Raw genomic sequence first — 15,992 nt, 5'->3', positions numbered from 1 at the left:
TGCCGTCTCCAGAAACGGAGCTTCGGAGATAATATCCGTCCAGTGGGATGTAAGCTCCTGAAAACGGACTCGGCCTCCCTTTTGTATCCGCGTGCCCAGGGCGCCCCATTCTGGGGTCCGCGACGGCTGACCGGCCAGGGCAGGAGTCCGCTCCGAACTTGAGCTTAGTTTCCAAGGGGATGAGGGAGTCTAAGAAATAGAACTAAAAAGCGATTACAACAAAAGAAAACTGCATGACGGTCAATACTGACGGACGGATGGCTCTCTTCAACGATGAGATCACGTGGGCTGTTCCAATAACCTTGGGCGGAGAGAGCCATCCGCACCCCGAGAAAGCACTGTGCGAACTGAGCGTGGAGCACAGCCCAGCATGGTCGCTTTTGTGGGTGTGGTTTGCATTTTTTCTTTATGGTTTTCCCTTTTTATCTGATTTTTCTTGTGCAGTATGATAATTGTAGAATTATGTATAGAAGAATTGCACCTGTTTAACAAATATTGGTTTGGGGCCGCTAGGGGGCGCAGTGGAGAGAGCCCCAGCCCTGAATTCTGGAGGACCCGAGTTCAAATCCGGTCTCAGACACTGAACACTTCCTGGCTGGGTGACCCTGGGTGAGTCACTTCACCCCAGCCTCAGGAAAAAAACAAAACAAAACAAAACATATATTGGTTTATTTGCCATCTGAGGGAGGGGGGTGAAGGGAAGGGAGGAAAAAAATTAGAACTCAGGGTTTTATAGGGGAAAAGTCGAAAAGTATACATGTATATATTGTGAAAATACAAAATTTTAATTAAAAAAAAAAGAGAAGAAGCAAGTATATTCCAGATATGGACAAAGGCATGGATAGGAGTTGAAGTTCTGTATGTAAGGAAAAGCAAGAAGAGCCGTTTGGGTGGTCCTAAGGAGGCATAAAGATGAGCAATTCAATGTCATCCAAATTAAATTATCAAAAATTACAAATAATAAATACTATTTATGAATAAAGAACATCAATTATTTAATTAATAATAAATAATAAAACTCATTGGAAGAACAAAAGATCGAAATATCAAAGGAAATTATTTTAAAATGTCAAGGAAGGAAGTTTAGTTGTACCGGATCTAAAACTACAGGATAAGGCAGTCATTATTAAAAAAAAAAACAAAAAAAAAAACCTTATTGGCTAAGAAATAGAAAGATCAATGGAACAATTTACAGTGGCAAATGACTATAGTCACCTTATGTTTGGCGAGTACAAAGCTTTATATTTAGGGGATACGAATTCATTATTTGGTAAAATTGTTGAGAACACTGGAAAGCAGTCTAGCAAAAATTGGGCATGATCCATTATTTTGCTGTTCTTGAAGATAAAGTCACAATGAAAGCCTGACCTAACTATAAAGGAGATATTACAAGAAAATTTAAAGAACATGAGATGTATTATTTACAAAGGATCTATGAAAAAAGGTGCTAGCCACATCTATTGAACTGATAAATAGAAATATATTTAGTATGGTTTTACACACACACACACACACACATATACATATTTGTGTCTCAAGGTCTCTAGTGTTGGGGTAGGCAAAAAAAATTGTGACAAATTTATTATATATTTAAAAGGAAAAGCAAGTCGCATATAATATGCTTGCAGTTTCATGCACAATTCTCTTTTTTTCTATTCCACTTTTAAATGGAAATGCTTGTTTTGTTTCTCAAGTTCAGAGGGAAAAAATGGATGTGATTGGGGGGGGGTATCTAGTGTCTCTACATGGAGGCATCCAGGAGACTCCTGGGAGATTCATGTTGGTAAGGAATGGAAGTAGCTCAGAGAGACTCTACATTCTATAATTGGTGATAGTTATTTTATATGTATATGAGATCTCCATTTCAGGAGTATAATGGTGGCTGTTGAGTGGAGGATAATTGGACAGCAGGAAGACACCTTTGTGAGATACCTTTGGAGCATCCAGTTCAAAAGGCCTCGTAATTGGTGAGGAAACCCTGGTGTTCAGGAGGAGACATGGGCTGGATCTACAACCTGGCAGTTTTCTGTACAATGATCGTAACCCAAGGGAAGCCATTTCTCCCCTAGCACAAACATGTTTAAAAAAATGAACTTGGGAAAACATAGGGTAGCTTACAGAGAAAGGTTGCTTAGAACTGCAACAGAAAGGGAAAAGCAAGAAGCATTTATTAAGCACCTATTGTGTGTGGGGTACTTTGCTAAGCCTTTACAAATATAACCTTGTTTGATACTCCCAACAGCCTTAGCAGTAAGTGCCATTATAAGTTCCATTTTACATTTGAGGAAATTGAAACAGGCAGAGGTAAAATGGCTTCCCCAAGATCACACAGCCAGTAGAAGCCAGAGCTGAATTTAGGTCTTCCCAACCTTGTGTTAATACACTGAGCCCCTAGCTCCGTTTCTTTATTTGTACAATGGGGACAATAATGCCAGCTTCCTGCCAGCTTGGTTAGATCAGTTTATTAGGAGACTAATGTCCAGTGAAGCAGGAAAAATAGGCGGGACAAGGTTATAAAGAATCGTAAAACCAAATGAAGGAGTGTATATTTTATTCTAGCAGCCAAAGGATACCGGAGTTGACTGAGTAAAGAAGTCATGTGGTCAGATGAACAACTGTAGTAGAAAGAGATGTGAGGTAGGGAGATCAATTAGTAGCATGTTACAATAATCTAAGATAGATGGGACACCTGAGAATTAAAGTGTTAATGATCAGAGAAGGGAATAGATGCTTCGAGGTTCTACTTCACACCTCTCAAATTGGCTAAAAAAAGATAATGCTAAATATTGGAGGGTTCCTGGGAAAACTGGGACACTGATGCATTGTTGGTGAAGTCGTGAACTGATGCAACCATTCTGGAGAGCAATCTGGAATTATGCTTAAAAAATTACCCTGCAGTTTTTCTACTGGGCTTATTGTATTGCTGGAGAAACTGAGGCAAGATGGAGATATTTTATTTGAGAGGGAGAGATTGGGCTGGGGGAATATTGCCCCTGGGGCTGAAGTCCAAAGCTAGCAGCATACATGAGATCTCAATGATATATATATGGGTCTAAGCTCAGTACACAAAAGGGGGTGGAGTCCAAACTCTGGTGATCCGGAATCTCCAGGCAGGGACCATCAATCCGGTTCTGACAGGTTGGGAGTAGGACCATAAATTCTTACAAATTGGGAGGATATAGGAGAGGTCCAATTAGAGCCAGGAAGTCTGGACAAAGACAATACCAATTAGATATCTGAGACAGGACATCTGGAGTCTTATCTTCTGGAATGCCAGATCTCCACAGTCCTAAATATCTCAGTTCTAATGGGCAGAAAAGAAGGATTGCAACCAGGGGGATTGAGGAGAATGATTCAAGAAAATTCAAGGACAACCAGGGAAACTGAGTCAGGACAATAAAAAGGAACTGTGGTACATTATATCCCTAAGAGATCTTAAAGGAGGGACAATGCTTGTGGCAGCCCCGCTTGTAGTGGCAAGGAACTGGGTGAATGATAATGTACCTTCGACTTTGGACGAGTTGAGTTTGAGATCTCTCTGGGACATTTGATTTGAAATGTCCAGTAGGTAATGAGGGATTACAGTTCAAAGGAGAGACTGGATCTGTGGGTATTTTTCAACAGCGATGGTGGTCCAGGAACCTGAAGTTTGCTGGGTTATTTTTTTTTTCTTTTGTTTTTTAGTTAATATTTTTCAATTTAAAACTTTCACAGCTAAGGTCCAACATGCAAGCTGGGCCCTGAGTTTGGTGTAACCATTGTTGGCAACAAAGTCTCCAAACTGATGGTCTCTGAGCTCAGGCAAGCGCCAAGAGGCCTGGACCTGCAGCCCTGCTCCGAATGGGCCTTTTGTCACCAGACCACCTTGCCTTAGTGCTTGTGCAACACCATATTGCTTGATAACTTTATCTAGCTTCAAATATATAAATCAAGGTTAGGCCTCGCTGCCTCCTGTTAGAGGAAGCCCTGACATTTGTGTCTGACTTCTCTCCTCCAACGGAATAAAGAAAGTTTTTGCTTTTAACCTTGGTATTTTTGGAGTTAACGATGGTTGCAAAACCTCTGTGATTATTTGGTCACTGACAATGTCAGCCGGTTATTGATACTAAGATTCTAGCTAATCACTGCAGAATCTGATGAGGTAAGGAATGTATCCTTGCTGGTGCTTGATATTGGGAAGAACCTATGGGCAAGGCAATACCTCCAGGCCCCACTCTTGGGGCTCCCCCTCAAATCCTGAAAGGGACATATAGACTTGCTCTGGGACTGACCACGGCTTCTAGATTTGAGCTAGACTGTGAATAGCCTTAACTGCCAGGCTCAGGAGTTGTTATTTTATCCCAGAGGAATTGGGAAAAGACAGGATCAAAAGTGGAAAAATTATTGTGACGGCTTATGGAGAATGGATGGAAAAGACTCAAGATTGGAAATGGGGACCAATTTATAAGTTATTGCAATAGTTCAAGAAAGAGGTGATCCACATATATGCAGTATCTGGTCTAAAAAGGCTGTGCAGTTTCCTATAAAGTGCTTCAGATTTTGTGCTTGTATTTTGTTAATTTTACTGTGTAAATTAATGATAGAGCTGAGTGTAAAATACAGGTGCCTGATTCAGTCTAGAAGGAAACATTTCACTTTGATACGGTTCTAGAGAATATGATGTACGATGGAACAAACAATACAGTAGCTGCCAAAGGTGGCATTAATCACCAGGTAGCTTGCACCTCTTGGAATCTTGAGTTTCCTTCGTGGCCCATACACTCCTTCAAAGCAGAGTTATCTCAGTTTTGTATGTATATTCCATTTGATTGCCACTTCTTAGGAGAAGGCCTTTGATTCCCTGAATTGTTAGCACTCCCTCCTTCCTCAAGTTATGAGGTCTATTCACTAATGTTTATGTTGTGTTTTGTTTATAGAAGGCAATAACTAATAATTAAATTAGAATTTTAAAATATTTTCCCCATTCAGAAATGTATAGGTTATTCAGACAATCTCTGAAAGATGTTGCTGACAGATAAGAATACACAAATCCTCAGAATTACATTATGAGACCCTACCCAAATGGAACATAAGTGGCCTTCATAGGGAAATAAATCCCTTTGTCTAAATTGTCCGAATAGAAGTGAGTAAGAGAGACAAAATTAGCCCACTCCCTCTGAATAAGTCCCCCCTCTCATTAGAATATTCATTCTCTCATTAATTCTCAAGCAATCCCAATCAGAATTAATTTCCATCTGTCAGAACACCCACTCTTCCAAAGGGATTTTAAACTTTCAGGGGCCCCCAAAGTTTGTCTTTAGTTTCCCAGAGAGCTGCTGACCTTTTAAAAATTAATTATTTTCCAGTCATAATTAATAATAAAATTGTTAATTACCCAGAAATTATGTCTCTCAGACTTTTTATTCATCACAAAAGCCTTGAGGGAAAGGACTGTATTTTACCTCCGTTATTAAGAAGCAATGTGTCACAGTGAAATCAGGAAGACTTGAATTTAATCTCATCTATCGAGGTGACCCTTTTTCATCCTGTTTCCTCATCTATCCTCATTTCTAAAATGATAATAGCACCAATGGGCTGAATCTGCTTAAGTAAAACTTTATTAAGGGATAAATATAACTTCACTTTGACTCAAAAATCAACTTCCCTATGAGGGCACTCAAGACCAAAGCACATCAAAATCAGCTAAAGGAATTGAGGTACACACAAGGGAAAAGTAATAGCTGGTCCAAATATATGAAGGGCTTTTTTTTTTTTTTTTTTGTGAAAGAGGAATTCTACTTCTTCTGCTAGGTCCTAAAAGTTTTGGGTGGAATGTGTAGAGAGGCAGCTGTCAGGAATTTTTTCCCCTTCTGCTGGAACTCTATCTTCCCAGAAATTAGCCGGAGTCAGGATCACTAAACGTCTTTATTCTAGATCTTTTACCATCACCCTCCAAGGCCAGGTCACAAGTTCGAGTGAGCATGAGTTCCACAACCCAAGTTTCTCTTACTCCTCCCACACAAGTCACTTCCCCCTCTTTGTCCCACCAATCAAGTCAGCACAGAACAGCTGGAGAGGGTCAACCTTCAAACAAGTTAATAGGGAACTGTCCAATTGACAATTAGTCTCACGGGCTTCATTATCCAAGTGCATTGCTCAGTTCTAGCCCTTTACATCTCCCGCTTTCTTTTGTTTTAGACCACGGGTGGTCGCGCCATCCCTGATTTTTCAAGGAGGTGAGAACCCCAAAAAGGAGGTGATCACGCCCGCCCTGACTTCTCAAGAGGGGAGATGAAAGCACTAGAAAGGAGATAATCACGCCCTCTCTGACATCTCAGGAAAGGAGATGAAAAGCACCAAAGAGAAGTGGGGATTTGCTAGCGGGTTTCTGGGTTGAAGGGCCTTATTAGAGACAAGTATGCACAAACCCATCAACATGGGAGGTATTACACAAGCACATAGCAATAACGCAGAGGCTATTAGTGGTGACTCTCCCCACAGTCAGTGCAGACTCGATGTGGTGTAACAAACAGGAATTGTACATGCAAGTAGTGATATAACAAACAATATAAATCAACATGGTATTGTAAGAGATTTCCAGAAGTCCTAGAAGGAGGGTATGTAAACATCAGTCACACATACCCCTTCTTCAGCAACCAAGAGATAGTCCAAAACCAATCTATTGTCCATTGCTTCATGTATTAGGGAATCCAATGATCCCCACAAGTTTTTGAAGTCCCACATCAGTCTTTTTATATGTTAGGGAATCCAATGATCCCAACAGGTTTTAAGTCCAGCAACAGTCTTATGATGCCTCAGAGAATCCAATGATTCCTGAGGATTTTCAAGTCCTACAATAGTCTTATGATGTCTCAGAGAATCCAATAATTCCTGAGAATTTTCAAGTCCTACAATAGTTTTATGATATCTCAGAGAATCCAATGATTCTTGAGGGTTTTCAAGTCCTATAATGGTCTTATCACATCTCAGAGAATCCAATGATTCCTGAAGGTTTTCAAGTCCAACAGTTTTTGATGTCCATGGGTCAAACGCCATAACTGCCAGGTTCTTTCAGTGATGGGCACAATCAGCAATGGAACCACCCGATGTTTCTTGGGTCTTCTCCTTCGTTTCAAGGATCTGCTCTGTCTCTCTCCGATGGACAAGGCAAATACGGCTTGTTGGCACCCATCTGATTCCTTCTCCATCTGAGGAAATACAAGCAAACCCTCTCCCCCAAGCAGTTAACCTATCTGGTCCCTTCCATTCACCACTTTCTGAGTCTCTCCACATCACCTGGCAATTATCTAAAGACAGTGGAGCTGCTCGTACTGGACACTGCCCTTCTGGTGGGTTATAAAACCTGTCTGCCGGAGCCAGTGCATCTTTGTCAAAAATTAAAAAATTAATGGTATAGAGAACTAAATTTAGAAGTTCTCTAGGGTTACCCGTGGCTCCCCCTTTCTTTTGTTTTTGGAGGAGTGTCTTAATATCTCTCTTTCTTCTCTCTACTATTGCCTGCCCTTGAGGATTAAAGGGTATGTCCGTGGTATGTAAAATCTTATACTGTGCACAAAAGTGTGTAAAATGTTTAGATGTATATACAGGTCCATTGTCTGTTTTTATTGCTTGTGGCACACCCATAATTGCAAATGCTTGTATAAGGAATTCAGTGACCACTCGGGCTGTCTCTTTTGCTGCTGGCATTGCAAATGTGAATCCTGAAAAGGTGTCTACCACGACATGAATAAAAGATAGACGACCAAAAGATTTATAATGGGTCACATCCATTTGCCAAATTTCATTAGGTCTCAAACCACGAGGGTTCTTCCCTGGAGGGAGTGTAGGAGCATGGAAAGGAAGGCAAGCTGTACAGACTTTTACTATGCTCCTAGCTTCTTCTCTTGTTATTCCAAACTGCAAACATAAAGCTCGGGCAGCCTGATGATATTTAGAATGAGATTCTTGTGCTTCTTGAAATAAAGGAGTACTGGCCAACATGGTTAGAAGGCTATCTGCCTTTGAATTACTATCAAAAATAGGACCTGGAAGTCCACTATGGGAGTGGACATGCAAAATATAAATCTTACCTGCATGCTTTCTCACTCGCTCTTGAAGCTCTTTAAAGAGCTGATATATATTGGAGGCTACAAATTTTATTTGGGCTGTGGCAATTCTTTGTACCACACCTACTGAATAGGCTGACTCAGATATTATATTTATGTCTCCCGGATAATAAGCAAGAGCTAGAATGAGTGCATACAATTCATTCTGCGGAGTGGACTGAAATGCCAGCCCCACATTGGGCGCCAAAGAATTGGACGCCAGAACAGCTGGGGAGGGTCAACCTTCAAACAAGTTAATAGGGAACTGTCCAATTGGCAATTAGTCTCACGTGCTTCATTATCCAAGTACATTGCTCAGTTCTAGCCCTTTACACCCTTCCATTTCTACCTCTTGGCTTCCCTGACCTGGTGCCATGTGTTTAAATAACCAACAGGTTGGATGATAAAATCAGGTTTAAAAACTTAAAAGCAATTAACATCCAAAAAAAATTTTTTTTAAATACACAGCAGAGAACAAAAGACATTCTAGAAGGAAGCACACAAAAGCTGAGTTGCTTTGAAGTTATACTTATTACATAGGTTTTCATGAAGTGGAAATTCATTGTTTTATATTGAATCTTCTCTTATTTTCTTCTATATGCATGGAAATGTTTTTTTCCTTCCATTTTTTTCCTTTTGTATTTGTTTTAAATAAATACAATAATTTTTGGAACAAGCACCCCCAACATATGTACTTTATAAAATAAATACTATTCTACTAATTATATATATAATTAGACATAAAAATAAATTTTAAAAGAGTGAGAAAAATATAAAATGTTATTTTAAAATAATTTGCTAATAAGGCAAAAACACCTTTTGTCCTCTTAATCATAATATTTTTGTGAGAATGAATATACTGGATATAACACTAATTCAGTGATTCAAAGGTCTAGGCAAATGTTTAGTTTATTTTAATGCCTTGCTTTAATAGTTATCATAGCTTAAATAGAAGGGATTCATTCTATAATGAATAGAATACAACCAAAAAAATTATTTCCAAAAATACAAGGATAATTAGGTGAAAATAAAGTTTTGTTCTCTAGATTATCACATTTATGTTTTCTTCCCAATCCTAAAACAACCACTACCACCTTGCTACTCAAGTTAAAAATAGATCTCCCTAGTTCTTGCAAATACCACCTTCTACAAAAGGCCATTTTGGACCTACTAGTGTTCGAACTTTGCCTTCAGACTCCCTCTTTGTACTGATTTTGTAAGTCTGTGTGTGTGTGTGTGTGTGTATTCATATTTTTCCCTAGCCCCTTGATAGGAGCAATTCTAGGGCCTAATTCTTACAGTTAGAGTGAGGGTCACATGCATGTTTAATAAAAGCTTACTGAATTATCTCTTTTTTCATACTTCTTTCTCTTATGCAGTGATTTGCAAAAATAGAGGAACAAACAAATGAACATCAAGAAATTTCACCAGCAGGACCAGATTTGCCAAAAATGCCTCTTTTTCTGGTCTACTCCATAGCAGGTTACTTTTTAAACTATAGAGCTTAAAGCACATCCATGTTGAGGATTCCACTACTATTCCCTACTCAATATCTGACATCAGGGCAAATGTAGGACTTGGGAAGGTGGAGCTGTACTTCAAGGCACACTTTGATCAAGTTTTTTCTGAGGCCTTAAATATAAGCACTTCAAGAATTTCAATAATTTATGTTTGAAAATGTAATCTATTCAACATCAAATTAATTCTCAGCCCTGTTTAACACATCAGGATTAGAGGAGGCTCTGGTGGGGAGAGAAACATCAAGTCTTCAGCTTTTTGCATTATTTATGCTTTGTTGCATTCCACAACCTGCAAATTGTAACTCTTGCCATCTTGGGGAAGAAGTGAGATGGAAGAGCTGCTTTTGCTAAGATGGACCTTTCTGGATTACCTTAAAATCATCTAAAAAAGCTGTCCACTCCTTGAAGCCATTGCTCACCTCCAGGATCAGTCTATCAGTGCTGTTACCTTGATGTAAGTGTTTCATGGGGATTCACACATGAGGTTTTAGCGCGCTTAGGTAAACGGGCTACAGTCTTAGTGGTGAGAAGTCATGAGGTTCTGCCTGTGGCTGAGCATTCTGTGATTAGTGAGACTTTACTGTTTGAGGTGAAACCTTTTGAGCTTCATTTTAGGTTTGTTGTGTCTTTGGACCAATATTTCAATAAAAATGCCAGCAACTCAGTGAGAGTAATACCTGAGATATGGATATATGGATATATGGCCAATGGATATTTGTCTCTTGAAATGTGTTTGGGAGGGCAACCTTGGGAAGGGTTGTTTAGGTTGTTTACACTTGTTTAGACTCTATTATTTTCCCACTCAAGAGATCTGCCTACCTGGGTAATTCTGAGCTATCCTGCCATATGCTATTTGGTTGATACTATTCTTATATATGTGTTGAGCCCTCCTGTGCACTTGGGCTTAGGCCTGGAGGACCAGTGTTGATGCCGTTATAATCATATCCCTTCTTCCTCTCACAGCAAATCTCTCTAACCAGAACAAGTTAAAGCTGCGATTTTTAAAAATGAGAACTCTCTTACTTGTTTCAATCTAAAACAGTAGTCTGTACTTGTTCTCAGTGATATGTGATCTTTAATATCGGAATCTGCAGGATTCTTGAAAGATTGCAGAGTAAGTTGGCAAATTTCAACTCTCCAGATTTCCCCATAAATAGAACACATTTGAGCCTAGGTGGAACAAAGTCTGGTGAAAAACCTAGAAAAGCTGGGGCAGAACAAGATCCTTCCAGGAAGATCTGAAGCAAGCCCCCAGGCTGGAGATTAGCCAGTGTGAAGTGCAAACATATCCAGGCTAGCTTCAAAGGAACAGCAAGGGGGGACCTTGGGGCTAGCTGGAGCCTTAAGAACTTCAGTGACTTTCACTTCCCGATGGCTTCAGGAGCTGAGGAGTCTGGGAGGCTGATTAGAAACACCAGGCTCGGCTCTGTGGGGAGAGAAGGAACTAGCACACCGATAGTGCAGAGGCAGAGGGCCCAGCCCTGAAGGAGGGGGGAGTTTTTGGTCTGGGGTTCTAGGCTAGAGGGGAGAACTGAAGGCAGAGGCACTATCCCCCACCCAGGATTAAAGGTGCTTGCACTAATCCTGTTATTTTAAAAAAATGAATTGACAAAGAAGAAAGAACCCAATCATGGAAGTTTACTATGGGAATTGGGGAGACCTGTTCATCATCAGGGGAGGACACCTATGCCTCCTTCTACGCCAAGGAGTAATGGAAAATTTATAAAAGAACTAAAAAAAAATGCAAAAATCAAATGAGAGACATTGAGGAAAAACTAAAAAAACTAAAAAATAAAAACCATCCAAGAAAAACAAGATTATGAAAAAAAGTAAACCAACTAGAAAAGGAGATACAGACTCTCAAAGATGAAAATAATTCTTTGAAAATCAGAATTGGGCAAGGGGAAGCCAGTGAAGCTGTGAGAGATCAAGAAATAACAAAACAGGTTATGAAGAATGAAAAAAACAGAGCAGAATGTGAAGCATCTTATATGAAAAAAAAAAAAAGATATGGAGAACAGATCAAAAGAAAATAGAATAATAACTGGACTATCTGAAAGTTGTGACCAAAGAAAGAACCTTGACACAATGATACAGAAAATAATTCAAGAAAATTGTCCTGGAGTGATAGATAGAACATGAGAAAAAAATCCACTGGTCACCATTTCACAGAGATGCTTTGTGGAAAACACATAGAAAAATTATTGCCAAATTTCAAAACTCCCAGGTCAAAGAGAAAAATTTGCAGGAAACAAACAAACAAAAAAACTCAAAATGTTGTGCCACAGTTCCCTTTTATTTTCCTGCCTCGGTTTCCCTAATTGTCCTGCCTCAGTTCCTTGAATTGTTCTGCCTCAATCCCCCTGGTTGCTACACTACTCCTCCCTCCTAATCATTAGAATTTAGGGCTGGCTACTCTAAAATGATTGTAAAAGTTTAATCTAGATTAAAAGAGAAAGAGCTTCTATTTTAGACATCATGACCCCAGCCCTTCCCTACTTATCCGAATGTCTAGTGCCTCCTCCTGCCCCCTGTCAGAACTGGATTGATAGGCCATTCCCCTCTCAGTGTTCTGACTCCGCCCCTGCCTCAATCTACCCAGGTCACTGGGTGTATAGATACTTCATGGGAACCTCACATTCCCTGCTGGATGCTTTGAGACATCAGCGCTGGGGGCAACATGCCCCCAGCCCAATCTCCCCCTCTCAAATAAAATTTAAAACTCTCTAATGTCTATCTTGCCTCAGTTTCTCCGGCATTACAAAATATGATGGAGCTAAAATTAGTACAAGATTTATCAGCAGCCACAATAAAAGACTACAGGTCCTGGAATTTTATCTACTAGTAATTAAAAGAACTAGACCTTCAGCCAAAAATAACATACCTAGCAAAATTAAAATAATGTGAAAAAATGGATATTCAACAAACATGCAGATTTTCAGGACTTTCTATCAACCAAACCAGAACTTAATAGAAAATTTAATATATAAGAGCCAACATCAAAGATCAATTTCAAGGAACTTAATGTGGACAACTTGTTTTATATATATATATAGTATCTTGATCTGGTTTTGAATCCTCCCTGATGTTCTGCTAGGTACATGACCATGTTCTCTTTTGTTGTGTTTCATTTTGTTTTGTATTCCTTTTGTTTTTTAATAAAATACAATTTTAAAAATAACTGAATCCACCCAAAGTTATCACTACTGGAACTTGTTTAAGATTAGACCTTGTGGGACTACAGTTGATATTATTCTGTATGTGATCCATAATGCCAGTAAGGAAGTCATTTATGAAATGTAACTGAATCTTGGGGAAGGCTGGGGAAATGACACTTGCCATGGACTAAAACAGGATTCACTTGTCTTGATTTCTCCAGTATAACATTTCTTCTTAAATGTTAAGTTTCTCACCTGGCTGACTACAACATTTTCTCAATCCAATCGGCTATGTACATACATACAGTGGGCTATGGATATGACTCTTGCTTGGGATTAACACGAAGCTGGGGAAGCATTTTTCCTTTATTTTTGTCTCTATTTTCCTTTTATGACAGATTTCTATAATCATGGCAGGTGATGAGTATGAATATGTTACATCTTTATCTAAAAGGCTAAGGCTAGACCACATTGGGGCTACTATAGGAAGATATATATATATATAGATATATATATAGATATAGTATATATATATATATCTCCTCCAGCTCTTATCCTTCTCCAGGCCGATCTCTCTCTGGGCCCAGTGCTGTCTCTTTTATCCTCCCAGAGAATGGGCGTGGGATAATGCAAGGGCTTCTGGGAAGAACCACCCCAGCCAATGAGCTTGCCCCCTCTATCAAGTCAACCTGAGTTCTCACCTTGTAATTGTCCAGAAAACCTGAATTCTCACCTTGTCACTGTCCAGACAACCTGAGTTCTCACTTAGTAATCCTAACACTATTGAAAGTAAAAAAGTTGAGTCACTCTAGAATTATAGTCTTTTCTATATCATAAGCAACTAAGGAGATGAATACTTGAGCTTGTTATCTGGCTGTTACTAGTCATATGTTCCTTTGTAAGATAAAGACCTTTAATATTTTATAATGGCATGGTAAAAATTAGGCAATTTGTAAGGATCTGTGAAATCAGGACATAATTATGTTATTTAGGGAGGCTAATATATATGTTTTCTGCTCTGTGTTAAATTTAGTGCAATTTGTTATTGGCAAAGCAAGCTTGAGGATACTGTATTGAACGATGTTAAAAATCTATTTTGCAGAAGATTTTAACGTGAAGCAGCAGATCTGTGAGAAGCAGCTGTTTTGAAACACCGCCTGTTTTCTGAGGAGAAATTCCAGAGGACCAGATGTTTATGAGGGATTTATTATTGAAATCTTTCTTGAGCTCCAAGGTTTTAGAACACCGGTATCCGAGAGGATCTCGATAGGACAAGAGGACATTATAGTGCAAATGATCCCTACTGGAGATACCCCCCCCCCCCCAAGAAAAAAAAAAATCTCTATACTCGAACTCCAATAACTGGAGTCGGACAAATTAGTCTTTTTACTGGGGACCTCTTGTCAGAGGAGGAGGGAGGTATCCCTTGGTGGTAGCATAGTTTACCCTGTAACTTGAGGCAGTTTTTGTTCCAACAGTGTGATTTGATTTGATTTTGTTTGTATCAGAACCACTCCTGGAGGGGAATCGGGTCTAAAGGGTCTCTTTAAATTCTAAGTCTCTATATAAAGCCTCAGAAAGTGCATTTGGGTTTGAGGGCCCCAATTATCCAGGTAACTTAGAAGGGTGTCTGGCGACTGGCTGTACTAGCTGACAGAGTAGCTTGACATACAGGTTTACATACAAACCTATTTCTGGACCTTCAGGAGACATCCTCATCTTCAGACTCCGCTTGTAATGGGACTCTCGGACACATCCTGGTTTCTGGAGTCATCCCCGTCCCCATCTTCTTGTTTGTGTTCAAGCCTTGGACTGCCAGGTGTGCTTATCACCAGGAATGCCTTGAGATGTGTGACCCCCAGAACTCCTTACTCCCCCAGCCCTTGGCACTTCCCTGCCCTCTTCTTTCCCAGAATATATGCTCCACATCCCTTACTTATTAGAAAGGTTGTTATTCCCATGTCCACATTTTACTTCCCTGCTTGACAAAAATCTTTAATTTCACATTAGGAAAAAGGGTCCTTTGGATCTGGAGAACCAGTCTTTGAGTTCTCCAAGTGTCTTCCCCTTGCTGAGGAGAGGGAGAGATTAATTTCCCTGAAGAAAGCATCTCAGCCTTGATTACCCCTGACTTTTGGGTTGCTGTTTTTTTCTCCTTTTATTTCAAGAATGAAGGACACAGTCCCTGTTCTTAACTTCCCTTTGTTCTGATCCCACTTGCCCATTATTCCCTTTGTCAGGATAGTTGGAGGCAGGCCCAGGCTGAGCCCTGATCTTGCTACAACCCTTTGTGCTCTGGAGGATCTGTCTGGCATCGTTTTGAGCAGCACCAGGGGTTCACCGAGGGATCCTCCTCTTTCCCAGGGACCTCGGAGCCAGAAGCCGTCCACCCCATCCCCCGAAATGCCATCATCCTTGTTTCTTTTAACTGCCCAGGGAACCGAACCGGGTGCTGCACTTCCTGCCCCTCCCTCTAATTCTGTACCTGGCTGAATGATCATAAGGCTCGATGACCCCCACGACAGAGATAATCATAAGGCTCCATGATCAAAGCCTGTTCCCTTAGGACTCAGAACATCTGGATTGTCCCCCACGTGCCAGATCTGTGGAATCCCATCTCGGTCTGGCCCCTTGTAGGTTTTCGTGTGTATAAACCCTGACAGAAGCAACAGGCTCTCCTACTGGGAGGACTTCCGCTTCTTCACGTGGACATCCCGTGGGAGTCTCCCATCTCCGGCCTTCTCTGCTCTGCGCTGCCCACCCACACCCACAGGCTGGCTCCAGTCTGGTTGGCACCTTGGCACTTTGAAGGGAGAACAGTCTGGATTCAGACTGTGTCCAGTAACCCCTGGGAAGTGGCGGCCCGCCCAGGACCCTCGATCACGAGTAAATCCCCCCAAAAAGGTTGTTGGGGCCGGGAGTCTGGGTCAGACTTGATTAAATCCTGCCAGGTATCTAAGTGCTTGCAAGCCAGGGCATAGTTTGAAGACCCACCCAGCCACCGCCATTTAAGGGGACTTGTCAGAACAGACCCATGTCTGCCCGTGGGTGTTTTTAATAAACCCTTGATCCCGGCGCCTGGAACTCACACGGGAGTTCAGAAAGTCGCCCTACCGAGTCAAACCGGGACCGGAGGCAAAGGGTCTCCAAGGGCACCGAGGACTGGGGTGAGAACGGGCCGGAGAATCAGAATCCCCTCGACGCCAGAATGAAAGAAAAACACCAAGGGA

The sequence above is a fragment of the Sminthopsis crassicaudata genome, chromosome 3 (assembly GCF_048593235.1).
Source record: "Sminthopsis crassicaudata isolate SCR6 chromosome 3, ASM4859323v1, whole genome shotgun sequence".
NCBI classification, from domain to species: Eukaryota; Metazoa; Chordata; class Mammalia; order Dasyuromorphia; family Dasyuridae; genus Sminthopsis; species Sminthopsis crassicaudata.
The sequence above is the reverse complement of the archived record's forward strand: the minus strand, read 5'-3'. Positions refer to the sequence as shown.